Source organism: Lepus europaeus, chromosome 11 (assembly GCF_033115175.1).
Source record: "Lepus europaeus isolate LE1 chromosome 11, mLepTim1.pri, whole genome shotgun sequence".
In the NCBI taxonomy this organism is placed as follows: domain Eukaryota; kingdom Metazoa; phylum Chordata; class Mammalia; order Lagomorpha; family Leporidae; genus Lepus; species Lepus europaeus.
In genome coordinates this window covers 73552952-73571989 of record NC_084837.1, presented here as the reverse complement: position 1 = coordinate 73571989, position 19038 = coordinate 73552952, and the positions used below count along the sequence as shown (strand labels likewise).

Genomic DNA, 19038 nt, shown 5'->3' with positions numbered 1-19038 from the left:
GGGTCAGGGCCCAAGTTGTCAGGAATGCAATCCAGGGCTCTCACATTGGTGGCAATTACTTGAGCCGGGATCACCAGGGACTCTCAGGGTCTCATTAGCAAGGAAGCGAAAGTTAGGAAACAGAGTTAGGAATCAAACCCAGCTATTGCAATGTGGGATGCAGGTATCTTAACCCCACTAGGATAAACGTGTGCTGCCCAGCCAGTGTTTCTAACCTCATTTCACAGAGGAAAATGCATTTTCAGTTGCAAACAACCAAGTGAGAAATCAACTTTTGGGAACATACCTCGGCCTTAAGCAGCACCCAGCTCAGAAATGCTGAGATGGGGGTGAAGGATGGCGTCTGCAGGACCCAAGTAAACAACTGCATGTCCATGGAAAGGTTATTAAGAGTCTTGACTCTGCTTTGTCCCCTGGGCAGGAGGAAGAGCCCAGTCCTTCAGGTTTGCAGCTTGAAGAACTTGCCTGCAAGTTGACTGGTTCCTGGCAACCTACCAACCAAGGCCAAGAGATGATGCACAGCAAACCAGGTGCCCAAGGACAGCTGTGCTGCGTGGACAAATCATTCCCCTAGGCTGGCATTCTCTGACAATGGCTGTGATCGTCTGTGTTTTCTTCGTTGTAAACGCTAGTGTCAAGCACAGTGCCTGAATGTGGTGGCTTCTCAATAAATGTTTGTTGAAAATGAAGTTTTCAAGGATATTCTCACTGTCCACGATGCCATGAATTTCACAAAGGTGAGCAGAGATTTCCTCCAAATTTCCACTTAATTTTTAAGATTTATTTTACTTATTTGACAGACAGACAGAGTGAGAGAGAGAGGGAGAATGAGCAGGAGCACTATCTCCCATGTGCTGGTTAACTCCACAAATGGCCACAATGGCCAGGGCTAAGCCAAGCCAAACCTGGAACTCCATCTTGGTCTCTCATATGGATGGCAGGGATCCAAGTACTTGAGCCATCTTCTGCTGCCTTCCCAGGCACAATATCAGGGAGACAGATCAGAAGCAGAGCAGAACAGGACCTGACCTGGTGTTCCGATATGGAATGCCAACATTGCAAGTGGTGGCTTAACCCACTGTGCAACAATACCAGCCCCTTAATTTTGTTTTTAAAGCAACTTCCTCCTAGGGAATTTTTTTGGTTATTTTAGTTGGCCCTTTCTATGACCTGGATTACCTGCTAGAACCTTTTTCATAAGATTTTTCTGGGCAGAATTAAAGGTACAATTCCAGGTATAGCTTCATTATTGTTTTGTCAGATGTAGGACACAATAATGCTTTCAATTCTGTTTTTCATTTTCTTAGCAAAGAGGCCTAGCATTTTATTGTCACGTGACTTTAGAAAAGAGTCAACAATAACACGTGGTTGTTTTTTTAGAATAAAAACATCACTCTGAGTCCCTGTTCTTTTAAAGGAACTTCACCCTTACAATGTTAAATGCATTATCCCAAATCAGCACAGAATGAAGCTAATTTGCTATAGTTCTATCCACTCATACTGCTTTTTAAAAAAAAATATTTTATTTATTTATTTGAGTGGCAGAGTTGCAGACAGAGAGAGGGAGAGACAGAGAGAAAGGAAGGTCTTCTGTCCGCTGGTTTTACTCCCCAAATGCCACAACAGCCAGAGCTGGGCCAAACAGAAACCAGGAGCCAGGAGCCAGGATCCAGAAGCTTCATCTGGGTCTCCCACGCAGGTGCAGGGGCCCAAGTATTTGGGCCATCTTCCACTGCTTTCCCAGGCTATAAGCAGAGAGCTGGACTGGAAGAGAAGCAGCCGGGACATGAGCCGGCACCCATATGGAATGCTGGTGCCACAGGCAGAGGCTTAGCCTACTACGCCACAGTGCCAGCCCTCCACTCACACTGCTTTGTGCAATGAATCTTTTCTTCAGTTTAGATCCATCTGTTTGGTGTTTACCACCCTAGACAGCCTAAGGGTGTCTCAGCTCAGTGACTGCATGAGTTCATTTTCATACAGTCCGGTTTTTTGTTTTTTTTTTTAAGATTTATTTATTTGTTTGAAAGGCAGAGTTACAGAAAGGGAAGTAGAGCAGTGGGAATCTAACCAGCACCCATGAGATGCCAGCACTGCAGGTGGCGGCTTTGTCTGCTATGCCACAGTGCAGCCTCACAGGCCGTTATTTATAAGACAAGTCCCCCGGCAGTGATCCTGAGAGCGTCACTCTGAAATAAGAAGAATCCATCTGGGGACTGGCATTATGGCACAGAGGTAAGTCACTTGCAATGCCAGAATCCCAAGTGAGTGCCGATGCAAGGTCTAGCTGCTCCACTTCCAATCCAGTATCCCTGCTACTTCACCTAAAAAAGCAGCAGAAGTGGGAAAGTAGGGATAGAGTGCCCCCCCCCCACTCACCACCTCCCACCACCTCTCTCTCTGCAGCTCTGCCTTTCAAATAAAATCTCTCAAAAATATCCATCTGGCGTCTTGGCATCAACAGTAGTCAGCAGACCTGGAAAATGACTCTTTTTGCCACTTACTAATTGTTTGACTCCAGGGAAGTCATTCAATCTCAACTTTCAAATGGTATAAATAACACCTGCCTCATCTCCCTCACAGGGATGGTCCAAGGAGTGCATGAAATAATAATGTGAGTGAAAGCAGTCTGAACACATCAACCAATGCATAAATAAGGGCCCTCCAGAAGCTTGCCTATTTAAACCATGGTTTCCTGAAGCTAAGCCAAATCTCTTTTCATTCACTCAATTCAACAGTTGTTCTTTGAGTATCTACTTTATCAAAGACAGAACTTCCCCTTCTCTTTCTTGGCAACTTAGTTGGGAAGCTGTGCTTTTTTGTTGTTGTTGTTATTTTTAATGTCTAATGTGTAGATTGGCAGAAATCTTTTTTAACAGTATTGAGTTCACTGTTTCCAGGCTTGTTTATTTCTCAAAGGATATGATCAAACAGTGAAACATGAGACATGCTCAAACACGCTGCTGCAGAGAATGAAGGCCAATCCAGCAACAGTCTCCATCTGCATCTCTCTGCAGAAAGCAGGAGAAACAGAGGGAAAGCCCAGAGGGAGGTACAGCTGAGGGGAAGGGAGAAGCGGATCCGGAGCAACTATATATAACCTCTCCGATCCCAAAAACCAGTATAACAATAAATAGATTTACTTCCATAAAAGCAGCTCACGGCACTCTCATTTAATTTAGCCTGTGGTCCATTCCAGCAAAGAAAAAAATGTGCTTCCCCTTTGAGAAGCCTCTGGTGAAGCTTTACTGTTTCCAAAAGAGAAAGAAAAGACAAAGCATTCTTGGGGGAAAGGCGAAGTCTGGAAGAGGATTCAGCTGTACGGCAGGTTATGAAGGAACGAAAGGGAAGAGATGACAAGGGCTGTTTTCCTCCTCCTCCCTCTGTGACTCAGCGATGAGTCCTAAAAATAATCTTCATCCCAGTATGGGGAAGCTGAGGAAAGACTCACACCTCCATGTTCCAACTTTCAGGATGGCCTTGGAGAGGAAAGGAATGAAAGCAAGAGGGAATGGGAAACAGCGACTCTGAAAGGTAATCCGAAAGAGACTCCACCTGCCCAAAGCCAGTCCAGCTGGGATGAAACGGGCATTTTCCATTGTAGCCTGGCTCCAAAGGCTCACACGTGAGACTGCTCAGCAGGGAGGAAGCTCCCACCTGCCTTCTCAGGCTTATCTCCCACCACACCTCTTCTGGTGATCATATTTTTACTCACTCACATGAATTTTCATCTTTTCAACACCAGGCTTGCGTCTTTGTATGAACAGCAGGAAGCTCTTTTTCAGATGTTTCTTCAATCAAAACTTACGTAATTCTGTTCTTTTCTTCCTTTTTTTTTTTAAACTCATGTTAGTTTTTAAATTTTTTAAAGATTTATTTATTTGGGGGTGCAGGGAGGCAGAAAAAGAGGGGAAAAAGGAATATCTCTCATCTCCTGGTTCACTCCCCAAATGGGCCCAAAAGCCAGGTCTGGGGCTGAAGCCAGGAACCAAAAGCTCCATCAGAGTTGCCCACATGGATGACAGGGGCCCAAGGGCTTGGGCCATCCTCTGCGGCTTTCCTAGGCCCATTAGAAGGAAGCTGGATGGGAAGCAGAGCAGCCAGGATGGGAACCAGCACTCAGCTATGGGATCCTGGTGTCACAAGTGGTGGCCCAACCTGCTGTGCCACAATGCCAAACTCCTGCTCATTTTTTTTTTTAAAGCTTTGTATTCTGAAAGTACTTTCAGCTTACAGAAAAATTGCACACAGAGGATAATGTGTTTTTACCTGAACAAATTGAGAGTGATTTGCTGGCATGATCTCCGTAGTGGACGTGCAACTGCACTGTCCTGATCCCCCTTCAAGGCAGGACCTGTTGTCCAGCTGTACAACCCGTCAGTTACCATTTCCTGCAAGACTTCCTCATCTGCAGATGCACCTGCCCTGGGTGGTCCAAATCCAGTGGACAATGGAGGCAAGGACAGAAAGGCACTGGCTCTTTTGGCCCTGTGTGGGACAACCATGATGAACCATTTCTGCTCAAGAACTTCCTGCATGGGGTTAGCTGAGGTTATCAGCCTGCATCTCAGGTCAGTTTCTCCCTTGGCCAATCCTATTTCCTTCCTTTCTCATCCACAGATGTTGATCCCAAGAGCTCTCCCTAACAAATATCCTGAACACTGAAATCTGTCTCAGGCTTTGCCTCCTGGAAAAGCCAAACAGTTGGAGAGAGGTCTGAGAAAGCTGAGATAAGACGGGGCTTGGGAGCTGGACTGCTCTCCAGTCAGCTGGTAGGAAGGACCATGCTACTGGTGGAGCACAGACAGCCTTTGGCATGGGCTATTAAGACTTCCATCTGTGGTGAACTGGGATGGTGTACCAGTAGAAGAGAATGTATTAGCTGGTGCAATATATAATCAGAAGCAGGAACTATAAAGACAGTGGGATTGGATGTTTATTGGTTGGTTTTACTAAAGCTCTAGGAAATGAAACCAAAACATTGACAGAGTGCTTTGCAGGCAACTAAGAGTCTAGGATGAAAACCAAAGACCAGAGAGTCTCTAGTAGCATGTAAGGAGGCTTTCAGAGCCTGTGGTGGAAGGCCAAGAAAGTTGAGGACAGAGACCCAGGCCAGATCATCGGTGTAGCTATGCTTCAAAGAAAGTGAAGCTACCAATCAAATTAGATTCCCTATGCCAAACACAGAGCCCTGGTTGGGGAAGAATGAGACCCTAACACGTGGGATAGAGACATCTGGTTAATGCCTGCCAAAATCTTTTATTTCCAGACTCCTCTTGACCCTCTTTGCCTGCAGAAGTGAGCCATTCTTTCCTACTCATAGCTTATCGTACCTGAGGATAAGCAAAGGCCTCTCTCCTACAGAACAGCAGGTGACCCCTAAGGATCAGCCCCCACCTTCCTACATGTCTACCACAATAAACCTACAACTAGGGTTTCAGGTACAGCCTAATGAAGGTAAGGCATGCTAGGCCTGATTGGAGGGATAGAAACCACACCCCAAAGGGATAAAAATATCTAGTTCACATGGACTACAGGAGTAGGCTTGGGACAAGACTCTAAGGATGCTTGATCATGGAGGATAGAACCTAAGATTAGAGCAAAGCTGGGAGTACTCAACCCAAATATAAGATTGACACTTTGACATGGGCCCCAGAGTTGGTGCAAACTTGCCTATAAGATGACTCCTAGGGGAAGCGGCATTGTGACATAGCTGGTTAAGTCACTGCCTGCAACACCAGCATCCCATATACATGAGGGTTGAAGTCCACTTCTGATACAGCTCCCTGCTAATGTGCCTGGGAAAACAGCAGAAGATGGCCCAAGTACTTGGGCCACTGCACCCACGTAGGAGACCCTAATGGAATTCCAGGCACCTGCCTTCAGCCTGGACCAGCTCCAACCATTGCAGCCATTATGAAAGTAGACACAAGATTCTCTCTCTTTATGTACTTTTGACTTTCAAATAAATCTTTAAAAAAAAAAAAACAACAAGATTTATTTACCTTAAAGATAGTTAGAGAGAGATCTCCTATTCACTATTTTGCTCTCCAAATGTCTCCAAAGCTAAAATGTCCAGGCAAAGCCAGAAGCCAGGGATTCCATTTGGGTCTCCCATGAGGGTGGCGAGGGCCCAAGTAATTAGACTATCTTCTGCTGCCTTGTCATGCATATTAGCAGGGAGCTGGATTGGAAGTGGAACAGATGGGACTTGAACCAGTGCTCATGTGGGATGCCAGCATTATAGGTGGTGGCTTACCCTACTCTTCCACAATGCTAGCCCCTGTTTTTCTCTGAGTCTCTTTCTGCCTCTCAAATAAGTAAAACAAATAAAAGTAAACAAAAGGAAGACTGATATTAATAAAAAGATACTGTGTTCATGAATTGAAAAACTAGAATAACAATAACAATCACCTCCAAACTGATCCACAGATTAGATCCTGTTAAAACATCCTCTTAGGGGCTGGTGCCATGGCTCACTTGGTTAATCCTCTGCCTGCAGCGCCATCATCCCATGTGGGCACCAGGTTCTAGTGCAGGTTGCTCCTCTTCCAGTCCAGCTCTCTGCTGTGGCCCGGGAAGGCAGTGGAGGATGGCCCAAGTGCTTGGGCCCCTGCACCCGCATGGGAGACCAGGAGGAAGCATCTGGCTCCTGGCTTCGGATCAGCACAGTTCCAGCCGTAGTGGCCATTTTGGGGTGAACCAACGGAAGGAAGACCTTTCTCTCTGTCTCTCTCTCTCTCTCACTGTCTAACTCTATCTGTCATATAAATTTAAAAAAAATCCTCTTTATCGAAGATATTAGCAAGATGATTTTAAAATGTGTATGGAAATCCAAGGGACCCTGAATAACCAAAGCAATCTTGAAAAAGAACAGAGGTAGAACACTCAATCGCCAGTTGCAAAACTTACAACAAAGCTACAGGAATAAAACCAATGTGATTCTGATGAGGATAGACATAGAACTGAAAGTCCAGAAATGAATAGATCTACCCATTCATTTGTGTCTTAAATCTATTTGTACTGAAATACCCTGAGACTAGGTAATTTATAAAGAATAGAAACTTTCTCACGGTTCCGGAGGCTGGGAAGTCCAAGGTCAAGACACTGGCGGGTTTGATGGTCGCCAAGGCCTGTTCTTGCTTCCAAGATGGCATTTTACTGCCATATCGTCCAGAGGGAAGCAGGCTGGGTCCTTACAGCACAAGGTGGAAGGGCAAGAGAGCCAAACACCATGTGAAACCCCTAGGGGCCTCAATCCCATTCACAAGGGAGGAGCCCTCATGGCCTAATCACCTCTTAAATACTCCACTTCTTAATACATCTGAATTTTGGAGGTGACACATTCAAACCAAAGCAATAGGCAGTGGGTTTACAACAAGAGTACCAAAACAACTATGTGATGAAAAAATAGTTTCTCAACACATGGTGCTTGGACAACTGGGTAGCCACAGAAAAAGAGTGAAATTGGACATCTGTCTCACACGATACACAAAAATTAACACAAAATGGATTACAAAACTAGGCACTATAAAACTCTTGGAAGAAAACTTCAGACACTGGGATCTTATATATGACACCAAAAGAAAGGGCTACCTGGGAGCAGACTGCAGTTTAAATGGGTAGGTTCTAGGCTGGCGCCGCGGCTCACTAGGCTAATCATCCGCCTTGCGGCGCCGGCACACTGGGTTCTAGTCCCGGTCGGGGCACCAATCCTGTCCCGGTTGCCCCTTTTCCAGGCCAGCTCTCTGCTGTGGCCAGGGAGTGCAGTGGAGGATGGCCCAAGTCCTTGGGCCCTGCACCCCATGGGAGACCAGGAGAAGCACCTGGCTCCTGCCATCGGATCAGCACAGTGCACCGGCTGCAGCACGCCTACTGCGGCGGCCATTGGAGGGTGAACCAACGGCAAAAAGGAAGACCTTTCTCTCTGTCTCTCTCTCTCACTGTCCACTCTGCCTGTCAAAAAAAAAAAAAAAATGGGTAGGTTCCATTCTGGAGTACTATAATTTGATTCCTGGCTCTGGCTCCTGACTCCAGCTTCCTGCTGGTGCAGATCCTGGGAGGTAGCAGTGATGTGTCAAAGAACTGGGTTCTCCACCCATGTGGAAGGCCTGGATCACATTCTTAGCTCCTAGCTTCAGCCCTACCCAGCCCTGACTGTTGCAGGCATTGGGTTGCGAACTAGCAGATGGAGGAGTCTACTCTCTCCCTCTGTCTCTCTTTCTGAAAAAATTAAAATTAAAAGAGAAAAGAACACATAACCAATGAAAAATAGGCAACTTGGACTTCTTCAAAATGAAAAACTTTTGTGCTTCAAAGGACATCATCAAGAAAATGAGGACTGGGATTGGTGTTTGTAGCATAGTGGCTAAAGCTGCCACCTGCAACACTGGCATCCCAAATGGGCAATGGTTTGTGTGCTGGCTGCTCCACTTCCAAACCAGATCCCTGATAATGACCTTGGAAAAGCAGCATAAGATGGTCCAAGAGTTTGGGCCCCTGACACTGATGAGGGAAACCCAGATGAAGATCCTGGCTCCTGGTTTCATGATGGCCAAGTCCTGGCCATTGTGGCCATCTGGGGAATGGACCAGGGGATAGAAGATCTATCTCTGTCTCTCTCTGTAACTCTGATTTTCAAATAAATAAATAAATCTTTTTAAAAAAATGAGAAACCAGTGCAGTGGTGCAGTGGGCTAAGCCTTCGCCTGCAGCACTGGCATCCCATACGGGTGCCGGTTCAAGTCCCGGCTGCTCCACTTCTGATCCAGCTTTCTGACATGGCCTACCTAGGAAAGCAGTAGAAGATGGCCCAAGTCCTTGGGCCCCTGCACCCATTTGGGAGACCTGGAAGAAGCTCCAGGCTCCTGGCTTCAGAGGCACAGCTCCAGCCATTGTGGCCAATTGGGGAGTGAACCAGTGGATGAAAGACCTCTCTCTCTCTCTCTCTCAATCTCTCTGTGTAACTCTGACTTTCAAATAAATAAATATGTCTTTTAAAAAAATGAAGACACTCACAGAATGGGAGAAAGTATTTGTAAATCACATCTCTGACAAGAACCCAATATGCAGAATATATAAAGAATTCTTTATTTAATAATAATAATATAAATACTTTAATTTTAAAGTTAAGTAAAGGATTTTAGTAGACATTTCCCCAAAGAGTATATATAAGTGGACAAAAGCACGTGACAATATATGTTCAATACCATTGGTCATTAAGGAAATGCAAATAAAAACCACAATGAGATACCACTTCCTGCCCACTTGAGTAACTACAATAAAAAAAAAATAAAAAAAAAAAAACAGGAAAATAACAAGCACTGGTGAGAATGTGGAGAAATTGGAACCATCATACACTGCTGGCAGGAATGTAAAAGGAGGCAGCCACTTTGGAAAATAATGTGGCCATTGCTGAAAATGCTAAACATGAAGTTACTATTTTTTTTTTTTTTTTGGACAGGCAGAGTGGACAGTGAGACAGAGAGAGACAGAGAGAAAGGTCTTCCTTTGCCATTGGTTCACCCTCCAATGGCCGCCGCTGCCGGTGCACCACGCTGATCCGAAGGCAGGAGCCAGGTGCTTCTCCTGGTCTCCCATGGGGTGCAGGGCCCAAGCACTTGGGCCATCCTCCACTGCACTCCCGGGCCATAGCAGAGAGCTGGCCTGGAAGAGGGGCAACCGAGACAGAATCCAGCGCCCCAACCGGGACTAGAACCCGGTGTGCCAGCGCCGCAGGCGGAAGATTAGCCTATTGAGCCGCAGCGCCGGCCTAAAGTTACTGTTTGTTGCAACAACTGCATTCCTGGGTATATACACAAGAGAAAACATGTCTACACAGAAAGCTGCACACAACGATTTATAGTAGGATTATTCATATTAGCTAAAAAGTGGAAACAATCCAAGCCTCCATCAGCTGAGTGAATAAACAAAATATAAATATCAATGTAATGGAGTATTTCTCAGCTGCAAAAAGGAATAGGATTCTGATATGTGCTACACATGGATAGACATAGAAACATTATTTTAAGTGAAAGAAGGCATACACAGGAGCTTGTGTTGTGGTACGGAGGATTAAGCCCTCCATGCTGTGACACTGGCATCCCATATGGACGAATCCGCTGCTCCACTTCTGATCCAGCTCCCTGATAACAAGCCTGGGAAAGCAGTGAAAAATGGCCCAAGTATTTGGGCCCCTGCACCCATGTAGGGGTCCCAGATAAAGTTCCTGGCTCCTGGCTTCAGCCTGACCTGGCCCAGCCCTGTCTGTTGCTGCCATTTGAGGAGTGAACCAGCAGATGGAAGATATATCTCTTTGTCTGTCCCTCTCTCTCTCTCTCTGTAACTCTGCCTTTCAAATAAGTAACGAAATCTTTAAAAAAGGCATATATAGAAGGCTAAAAATTATATTATTCCAATAATATAACATGTCTAGGACAGACAGATCCAAAGAGATATAATAAATTAGTGTTTGCCAGCACTAGTGGAAATGGAGATGACAAGTAACTGCTAATGAGTACAAGGATACATTTTAGGGATGATAAAAATATCTTAAATTTGATTGTGGTGATGGTTGAACAACCCTGTGAATATACTAAACACCACCAAACTGTACATTTGAAAATAGTTACTTTTATGTACATGCGTGTTTTCTCAATATTTTAAAAAGAACTCAGGAAAGTGGACATGCTGACATGGACTTACAAAGTAAGGCCAGAAAACCCACTAGAGGACACACTCTTACTAACATAGCAATACAGAACATACTGTTGAAAGGGCACCAGAATCACTGATAAGTTCAGTGGAGACTCTTGTGGGCCAGAGTGATGGCAGGAGATGTTATAAAACTGAGCTGCCTATTAGCAATGGATACAGTTGGGCCCGGAGAAAATTGAATTGAATGTAGCATCCCGCAACTGTCAGAAACCACGTGGATGCGATTATCATAATGGGCAGCAAAGTCACAGTGGCACCTAGGGCACCTGACCTGCAGAGAACTATGGAGCTGGTTAATAAAACATGTATCCCTTGCTAAAAAACAGATGGCAGCCAACATAGGTCCCACTCAGTCTGCACAAACAAAAGAAGACAAGAAGAGCCAAAGGAACAGAACTATTCATGAGTAAAGTTTCTGTATACTATTCAGACTAGGTTTGTTATCAATCTGAACTAGATTGCTATAATTTAGGGTGTTAATTAATTGTAATGCTGAAGACAACCATAAATAAAATTACTCAAAAATATATATTGTAAAAGAAATGACAAGAGAATTACAGTGGTACTAAGAAGATCTCTGTTTTTTTTTTGAGAGATTTATTTATTTATTTGAAAGTCAGAGTTACACAGAAAGAGGAGAGGCAGAGGGACAGAGAGAGGTCTTTCATCCAATAGTTCACTCCCCAGATGGCCGCAACGGCCGGAGCTGCGCTGATCCGAAGCCAGGAGCCAGGAGCTTCTTCCAGGTCTCCCACGTGGGTGCAGGGGCCCAAGGACTTGGGCTATCGTCTACTGCTTTCCCAGGCCATAGCAGAGAGCTGGATCGGAAGAGGAGCAGCCGGGACTAGAACTGGTGCCCATACAGGATGCCGGTGCTTCAGGCCAGGGAATTAACCCACTGCACCACACTGCCGGCCCCATGGAAGATATCTCTTTAACATAAAGAAGGTAGGAATGAAGGAACAGAGAAACAAAAACAAACATGACACAGAGAAAAGAAAAAAAGATATAAATCCTCCATATACAAAATGACTTAGCTGACTTAGCCACTGTCACTAACCAGAACATTGACATCAGAATGGACAATAAATGAAGTGGCCATGGTGGGGCAGGGATTGAGGCTGTTCTGAACACAACAGCATGGGCTCCCATTTATCAGTGCTTGTCTGGTTATTGCCACGGCCAAGTGCCCAACTTGACAGCCAGAGGCCATGCTGACCTCCTGATATGGCACCATCCCTCCAGGAAACCAAACAGTTGGTAATAAGTTGACTACTTGGGGGTCCCTCTACTCTGAAAGGTTGAGCGAGTCCTCTGACAGAAAGGGACACATGTTCTGTGGAGTGTCTTCCCATCAGGGTTCACCCTGGGCTTACAGAATGTTTGATACACCAGCAGGGTACTTAATATAATGTTACATCAGACCCAGGGACCCAATTTACAGCAAAGAAGGTATGAGAGTGAATCCATGGTATATACTGGCTATGTCAGTTTCAGATTATACCCCCCAGAGTTGCTGCTCTGACTGGGCACTGTCAAAGGAATTCCTTGTAAAAAGAGACAGCTCAAGTGTGTGCTTAGATGCAGTGCTCTGTGAGGATGGACAGCCATCCTTTGGGATACATTAAACACACTGAATCAAAGATTTGCATGTGGTGTTGTGTTCCCAGCAGGAAGACTACATGGATCTGGGAAGCAAAATACCGAAGCAAAGCAGGCTTATCATCACCTCCAATGACTCATAGGAAATTTTTGCTTCCTGCTCTTGCTATATTGGACTCTGCAGGGTTAGGGACCCGGTTCCCAGAACAGGAATGTGTCCACCAGGGAATACAGTAAAAGTCTCTTTGGATTACTACTAAAAGTTGCTGCCTGGGCACCTTGATCTACTAGTGTCCTCAGACAAGCAGGTTTGAATAGAAGAACAGGGGCCCACACTGTGGTATACTATGCTGAGCTTCTGCCTGTGGCGCCGCCATCCTATAATGGGCACCAGTTTGCATCCCAGCTACTGTCCTTCCAATCCAGCTCTCTTCTATGGCCTGGGAAAGCAGTAGAAGATGGCCCAAGTCCTTGGGCCCCTGCACCTGTGTGGGAGACCTGGAAAAAGCTCCTGGCTCCTGGCTTCAGCCTGGCCCTAGCTCTGGCTGTTTCAGCCATTTGGGGAGTGAACCAGCATATGGAAGACCTTTCTCTCTTTTTCTCCATCTCTCTGTCTGTAACTCTACTTCTCAAATAAATAAAAATCTTAAAAAAAAAAAAGAAGAAGAAGTAGAAGAACAATCTTGGCAGGGGACATTGACTCTGATCATTGGAAAGAGTTAGGTCTACTACTATATCCACCTATATGATTTGAAAAAAATTTTTGCACCCAAATAAACTTTTTTTTTTTTGACAGGCAGAGTGGATAGTGAGAGAGAGACAGAGACAGAGAGAAAAATCTTCCTTTTTTCCGTTGGTTCACCCTCCAATGGCCGCTGCGGCCGGCGCACTGCACTGATCCGAAGCCAGGAGCCAGGTGCTTATCCTGGTCTCCCAGGCGGGTGCAGGGCCCAAGCACTTGGGCCATCCTCCGCTGCCTTCCCGGGCCACAGCAGAGAGCTGGCCTGGAAGAGGGGCAACCGGGACAGAATCCAGCGCCCCAACCGGGACTAGAACCCGGTGTGCCGGCGCTGCAAGGCAGAGGATTAGCCTGTTAAGCCACAGCGCCAGCCCAAATAAACTTTTAATTCCATTTTTTCTAATGAACTTTTTGAAGTACCCTCATACAAGAGAAGTAGGGAAGAACGTTCTGGTAGCCAGATGACCTACTTGGATGCCTCTTATTATTACCTTGCTCAGTTGCAAAGATAAATGGATACTGCAGGAGCTCTACATTGATAAATGGGTAACTCAGGCATCTTTAAGAGATCATATCCCCAGGTAAGTCACAGACTGAGAGGTGGTAGCTGAGAGTGAGGGATTTTTTTTTATTTGACAGGTAGAGTTATAGATAATGAGAGAGAGAGAGAGAGAGAGAAAGAGAAAGGTCTTCAGCCAGCGCCGTGGCTCAACAGGCTAATTCTCCGCCTGCGGCGCCGGCACACCGGGTTCTAGTCCCGGTCGGGGCGCCGGATTCTGTCCTGGTTGCCCCTCTTCCAGGCCAGCTCTCTGCTGTGGCCAGGGAGTGCAGTGGAGGATGGCCCAAGTGCTTGGGCCCTGCACCCGCATGGAAGACCAGGAGAAGCACCTGGCTCCTGCCTTCGGATCACCACGGTGCGCCGGCCACAGCGTGCCAGCCATGCCGGCCATTGGAGGGTGAACCAATGGCAAAGGAAGACCTTTCTCTCTGTCTCTCTCTCTCACTGTCCACTCTGCCTGTTGGTCTTCCTTCCGTTGTTCACTCCCCAAATGGCTGCTACGGCCGGAACTGTGTCCAGGAGACAGGTACTTTCTCCTGGTCTCCCATGAGGGTGCAGGGCCCAAGCACTTGGGCCATCCTCCACTGCCTTCCTGGGCCACAGCAGAGAGCTGGACTGGAAGAGGAGAAGCCAGGACTAGAACCCAGCGCCCATATAGGATGCCGGCGCCACAGACAGAGGATTAACCAAGGGAGCCTTGGCACTGGCCTGAGAGAGATTTTAAAAAGCTGTACATTTCTACTACAGTCCCAGAACCAGCTGTAGCAAAGGGAGCTATAGTTTGTCCTACAAACTGTGCCTAGGAGGAGAGGCCCACCAAAAACCTGGAGAAGCCACTCCTCAAACATACACGAGTAGACGTAGTTCTAAAAGCTGCACAGGAACAAACATGGAGATGCAGCCACTGAGTTTCCCTTAATGGAAATACCTCTTGGGCCAGCTGCTTGGAGTACTGTCAGCAAACAGGCTTCTGTTATCAGCTCCTACAGCTGCACAGAGCTGCCTCACCCAGGCTCATGCCACACTGGGGACAGTTCACATTCAATTTCTGATCAGGGTACAGCTCGAATGCCCCACTCTGGCAGCCTGTTTTGTGATGCTCACGGCTCCAGAGCTCATCATGGGGTCAGTTGAGGTTGTTGGGCCTCCTTACAGGAAGCCTGTTTCCGTTTCTCGCCTTTCATAGGTGCCGATCCCAAGGGCACTGCCTATTAAACCTCCCGGACACTAAACTCTGACTCACTCTGAGGCTTCTCCCTGCAGAGTCCGAGCTGTGACTATGCCCGGTCACACCCAAGCACTTCAGTGTGTATTTCTTACTAATGAGAGCGTTCATATGGATGACCCCAGTACAACCATCAGAGTGAGGAATTTAACATTGATGTTACTCATGCAAATTTTCTCAGTGGTCCCAATAAAGTTCTTTCTCCAGTAAAAAGATCCTGTCCAGAATTCATGTTTGTATTTAGTTGTCATAGTTCTTCCATTTTCACCAGCATTGAATCATTCCTTAGCCTGTCCTTTACCTTCACGGAACCAGACACTTTTCCATATCACAAGCCACTTATTTTTATAGAATAAAAAACATGTAATATCCTTCAGATTGGGGTTGTCCAGTGTTGTATCATGACCAGATTCAGGTCAAGTGTCAGCAGTGAAGCAGTGCTGTGTGCTCGCTGCAGCCTATCTCATGGCGGAGGATGCCAGTTAGCCCCTCACTGGTGCTATTAACCAAGATCACTCGATTAAGGTGGAGTTGGCCTGGCTTTCCATTGTAAAGTTATTCTTTTTATAATTATTCTGTGGAGAGAAACTTTCAGGCTACAGAGCTACAACTGACCTTCCAACACCTATGAGTTCTGCATCCAAGAAGTCAACCAACTGTGGATCAAACATATATTTTTTAAAAATGCAATTGTACTGAATACAGAATTTTTGTCCTGCCATTATTCCCTAAACAATACAGTGTAACAAGTACTCATACTGCATTTATATAGTATTGAGTATTGTAAATAATCCAGAGATGATATAGAGTATACAGGAGAAAATGTGCAGCTTATATACAAATACTACGCCCTTTGTAGTTGAGGGGCCCTGTAACCAATCCTCTGTGCATACCAAAGACCATGTCCCATTCCTCATCATGCTTCCATTCTTTTATTTCTTTATATCTGTGCTGAATAAGGAATTCCTGTTTTATCTAGTGGGCTGTAATTTATTATTAACATTCTTTAGTTGCTCAAATTGTTCCACATTTGCCCAGTGGGAGCCCCTTCCAGTAGGCTTATTTCTCCTTTTGACATATCTTTATCCTTTTTACATTTCCTTGATCACTGCACAAGAGATTCCAAAGTCATTTTGTGTTTCCCCGCCCCAACACTGGAATCAGTCTTTCTCCGAGTAGTTCTGGTTCCTTTCAGTGGAGAATGGTATTTAGAAACCAAGATCTGGACATTATTTGTGCTCACTGCTATTGAGCTGTGACTATTATAAGGACATTTCGATGGAAACATATGTTAAGTATGTACCTTTATTTGTACAAATTCATATGTTTACATATACATTTATTCTATATTTCTCTATATGCGTGTATATATATATATACATACATACTCAAAATCATGAGTTCATACTGATGCCTCCCATTCCACTCCAACACCAACTAGTTCTTCCAGTTTTTTCATCCTCTATTTATGTAACCACCAGCTCTACCAATGAGACACCTGACTCTTATTTAATCAAAGCTCTCTGTATGTAAACAATTTCTTGTGGCTGCCTGGGATATTGTAAAATATATATTTGGCCTTTGTCCACAATTCCTGACAGAGGGTTCCTGAAACCCTTGTAATTTCCTGAGCAACAGGGGATCTAGGAGGAGCTTTTGTTCTCATATGTGCTCTTTGACCCTGGTTCCTGAGAACTCCTGAAGCTACTGTAATTTTCTGAGTGATGGGAGCATCCGACATAGAGCTCCTAAATCGCTTGGAATTTCCTGTGATAGGAGCACCTTTTGCTCTAATGAGGTAACTTCTGGTGTGTTCCTGGGTAGCCACAGGATGTGGGCTGGTTGCCAGGGGAACCAATCATGTGACTGCAGGGTTGGAATTTTCAGTCCCATTTATTCCCTGACCTCTGGGAAGGAAAAAAAAGAGCTGAAGGTTGAGTCCATCATCAAAGGTGGATAGTCTGCCTACATAATGAAGCCTCCATAAAAACCTAAGAGAACAAGGTTTGTAGGATTTTGATAGCTGAACATGTGGAGGTGCCTAAGGGGTTGTGCCCCCAGGGAGGGCAAGGAAGCCTTGTACCTCTCTTTCCACATCCACCCCCTGCATCTCCCATCTGGCGGTTCACCTGTATCCTTTGTAATACCCTTGGTAGTAAATGGGTAAACAAGTGTTTCCCAAAGTCTGTGAGCTGCTTAGAAAATTGATCCTGAGGCAATCATGAGGACCTCATTTTTTTAGCCAGTGGTACAGGTCACACTCTGGGACTTGTGTTTGGCATCTGAAGTGAGGGGCATTCTTGTGAGATTAAGCTGTCAACCTGTGGGATCTGACATAATATCTAGGTAGACAATGTCAGAACTGAATTATAGGACTCTCAGCCACTGCTTGCTGGGGAATCAGGTGTCAAATGCATGTTGAGAGTAGAGTAGGAAAAACACTTGGGCTTCTCCCCAGTACGGACACCATCCTCACCTGCTCTGCCTACTACCTTCCTCATCTTGCCTGGCCTCTGATACCCTGAGCTGAACTATCCACTGCAGGGTCACTCTCCTTACCCTACTTGATCTATACACCTATGCTAGGTTCCCTACCTTCTCCCCAACCCCTGCCCTACCTTGGGTCCCAACACTTGGGACAGGCTGCATCTCTGCAGTGACTCCACACTCTCTGCTCAGAATACCATACTGGGGCCCCCTCCTTGTACAAGTCCTTCTCACCCCTCAGGAACTCTGCTTCCTGCACTAGGCTGACCTTCCCAGATTCCCTCCTCACACCTCCCCAGACCCCCTTTGCCACTTACATCCACCTTGCTTGGCCCACATAATTTCTTTTTTGACAGGCAGAGTTAGACAGTGAGAGAGAGAGAGCGAGAGCGAGAGAGAGAGAGAGAGAAGGGTCTCCCTTCCGTTGGTTCACCCCCCAAATGGCCGCTACAGTGGGCACTGCGCAGATCTGAAGCCAGGAGCCAGGTGCTTCCTCCTAGTCTCCTATGTGGGTGCAGGGCCCAAGCACTTGGGCCATCCTCCACTGCCTTCCCAGGCCACAGCAGAGAGCTGGCCTGGAAGAGGAGCAACCGGGACAGAATTGGCACCCCGACCGGGATTAGAACCTGGGGTGCCGGTGCTGCAGGCGGGGGACTAGTCAAGTGAGCCGCGGCGCCGGCCCCCACATAATGTTGTTACACTGATTTATTCAAGAAGGGCAAGGAAGACAACAGAAAGGTGAAAAAAGATCCACTTGTGAATTCCACATAATGGCCATTCTTTTATCTATCTCACTGATAGATCACCAACGTGATCAACCCAGCATTGGACAAGTATTTTCCCTCAGACTCTGGGGTGAGAATCATAGCTGAGCCGGGCAGATACTATGTTGCCTCAGCCTTCACTCTTGCTGTTAATATCACTGTCAAAAAAAACTTAAAGGAACAGACAGCTCGGATGATGAAGACAAGGCGAGCGAGCAGACATTTATGTACTATGTGAACGACGGCATCTATAGCTCCTTCAACGGCATCCTCTGTGACCATGCACATGTGTGAAGCCCTTTTTTGCAGAAGAGACCCAAACCAGATGGGAAATACTACTCAACTGGCATGTGGCGTCCCTCATGTGATGGCCTTCATCGGATTTGTGCCCTGACCTGCCTGGAATGCACATGGGTGATGGATGCTCTTTGAAAACATGGGTGCCTACACCGTTGCTGCTGCTTCTACTTTCAGTGGATTCCAGAGGCCCAGTGTCTACTACGTGATGTCAGGACCAATGTGGCAACTCACGCAGCAAAGCCAGAAGCACAACTTCCCGCCCGAGGTGGTGAGCAGGACATCAGCACCCTGCCTGCATCCTGTGCTCAGGGAAGTGGAATGAAATGGCACCCAGTGACTTGAGCTTCAGCTAGTATTAACGTGTAGATACCATTCTGTAGCTGTTAATTGCGAGCGTAGCTTGAATTAAGGAATTGGGGGGGACCACTTAATTTAATTACTGCTAGTTTTGAAAAGTCTAAGAGTAGGGCTGGCACAGCAACATGGAAGATAGGAGATGGGGTCACACTTATCTGTGTTCCTATGGAAACTGAATATTTGTTTTATATGGGTTTCTATTCACTTTTCAAACATGCTACTGATGAGTGTCCCTCAGCCCCTCAGCTGCTGAGCAAGCATTTGTAGCTTGTACAATGGCAGGATGGGC

General features: G+C 46.1%; 1 protein-coding gene and 1 pseudogene across 1 annotated transcript in view; one reads left to right on the top strand and one right to left on the bottom strand.

Annotated features, from left to right (window-relative positions):
- Nucleotides 1-19038, bottom strand: part of MAPK6 (mitogen-activated protein kinase 6) — an 86334-nt gene that overhangs the window by 51871 nt on the left and 15425 nt on the right. The window lies entirely within an intron of this gene.
- On the top strand, nt 723-18758 carry LOC133770578 (ornithine decarboxylase-like; annotated as a pseudogene).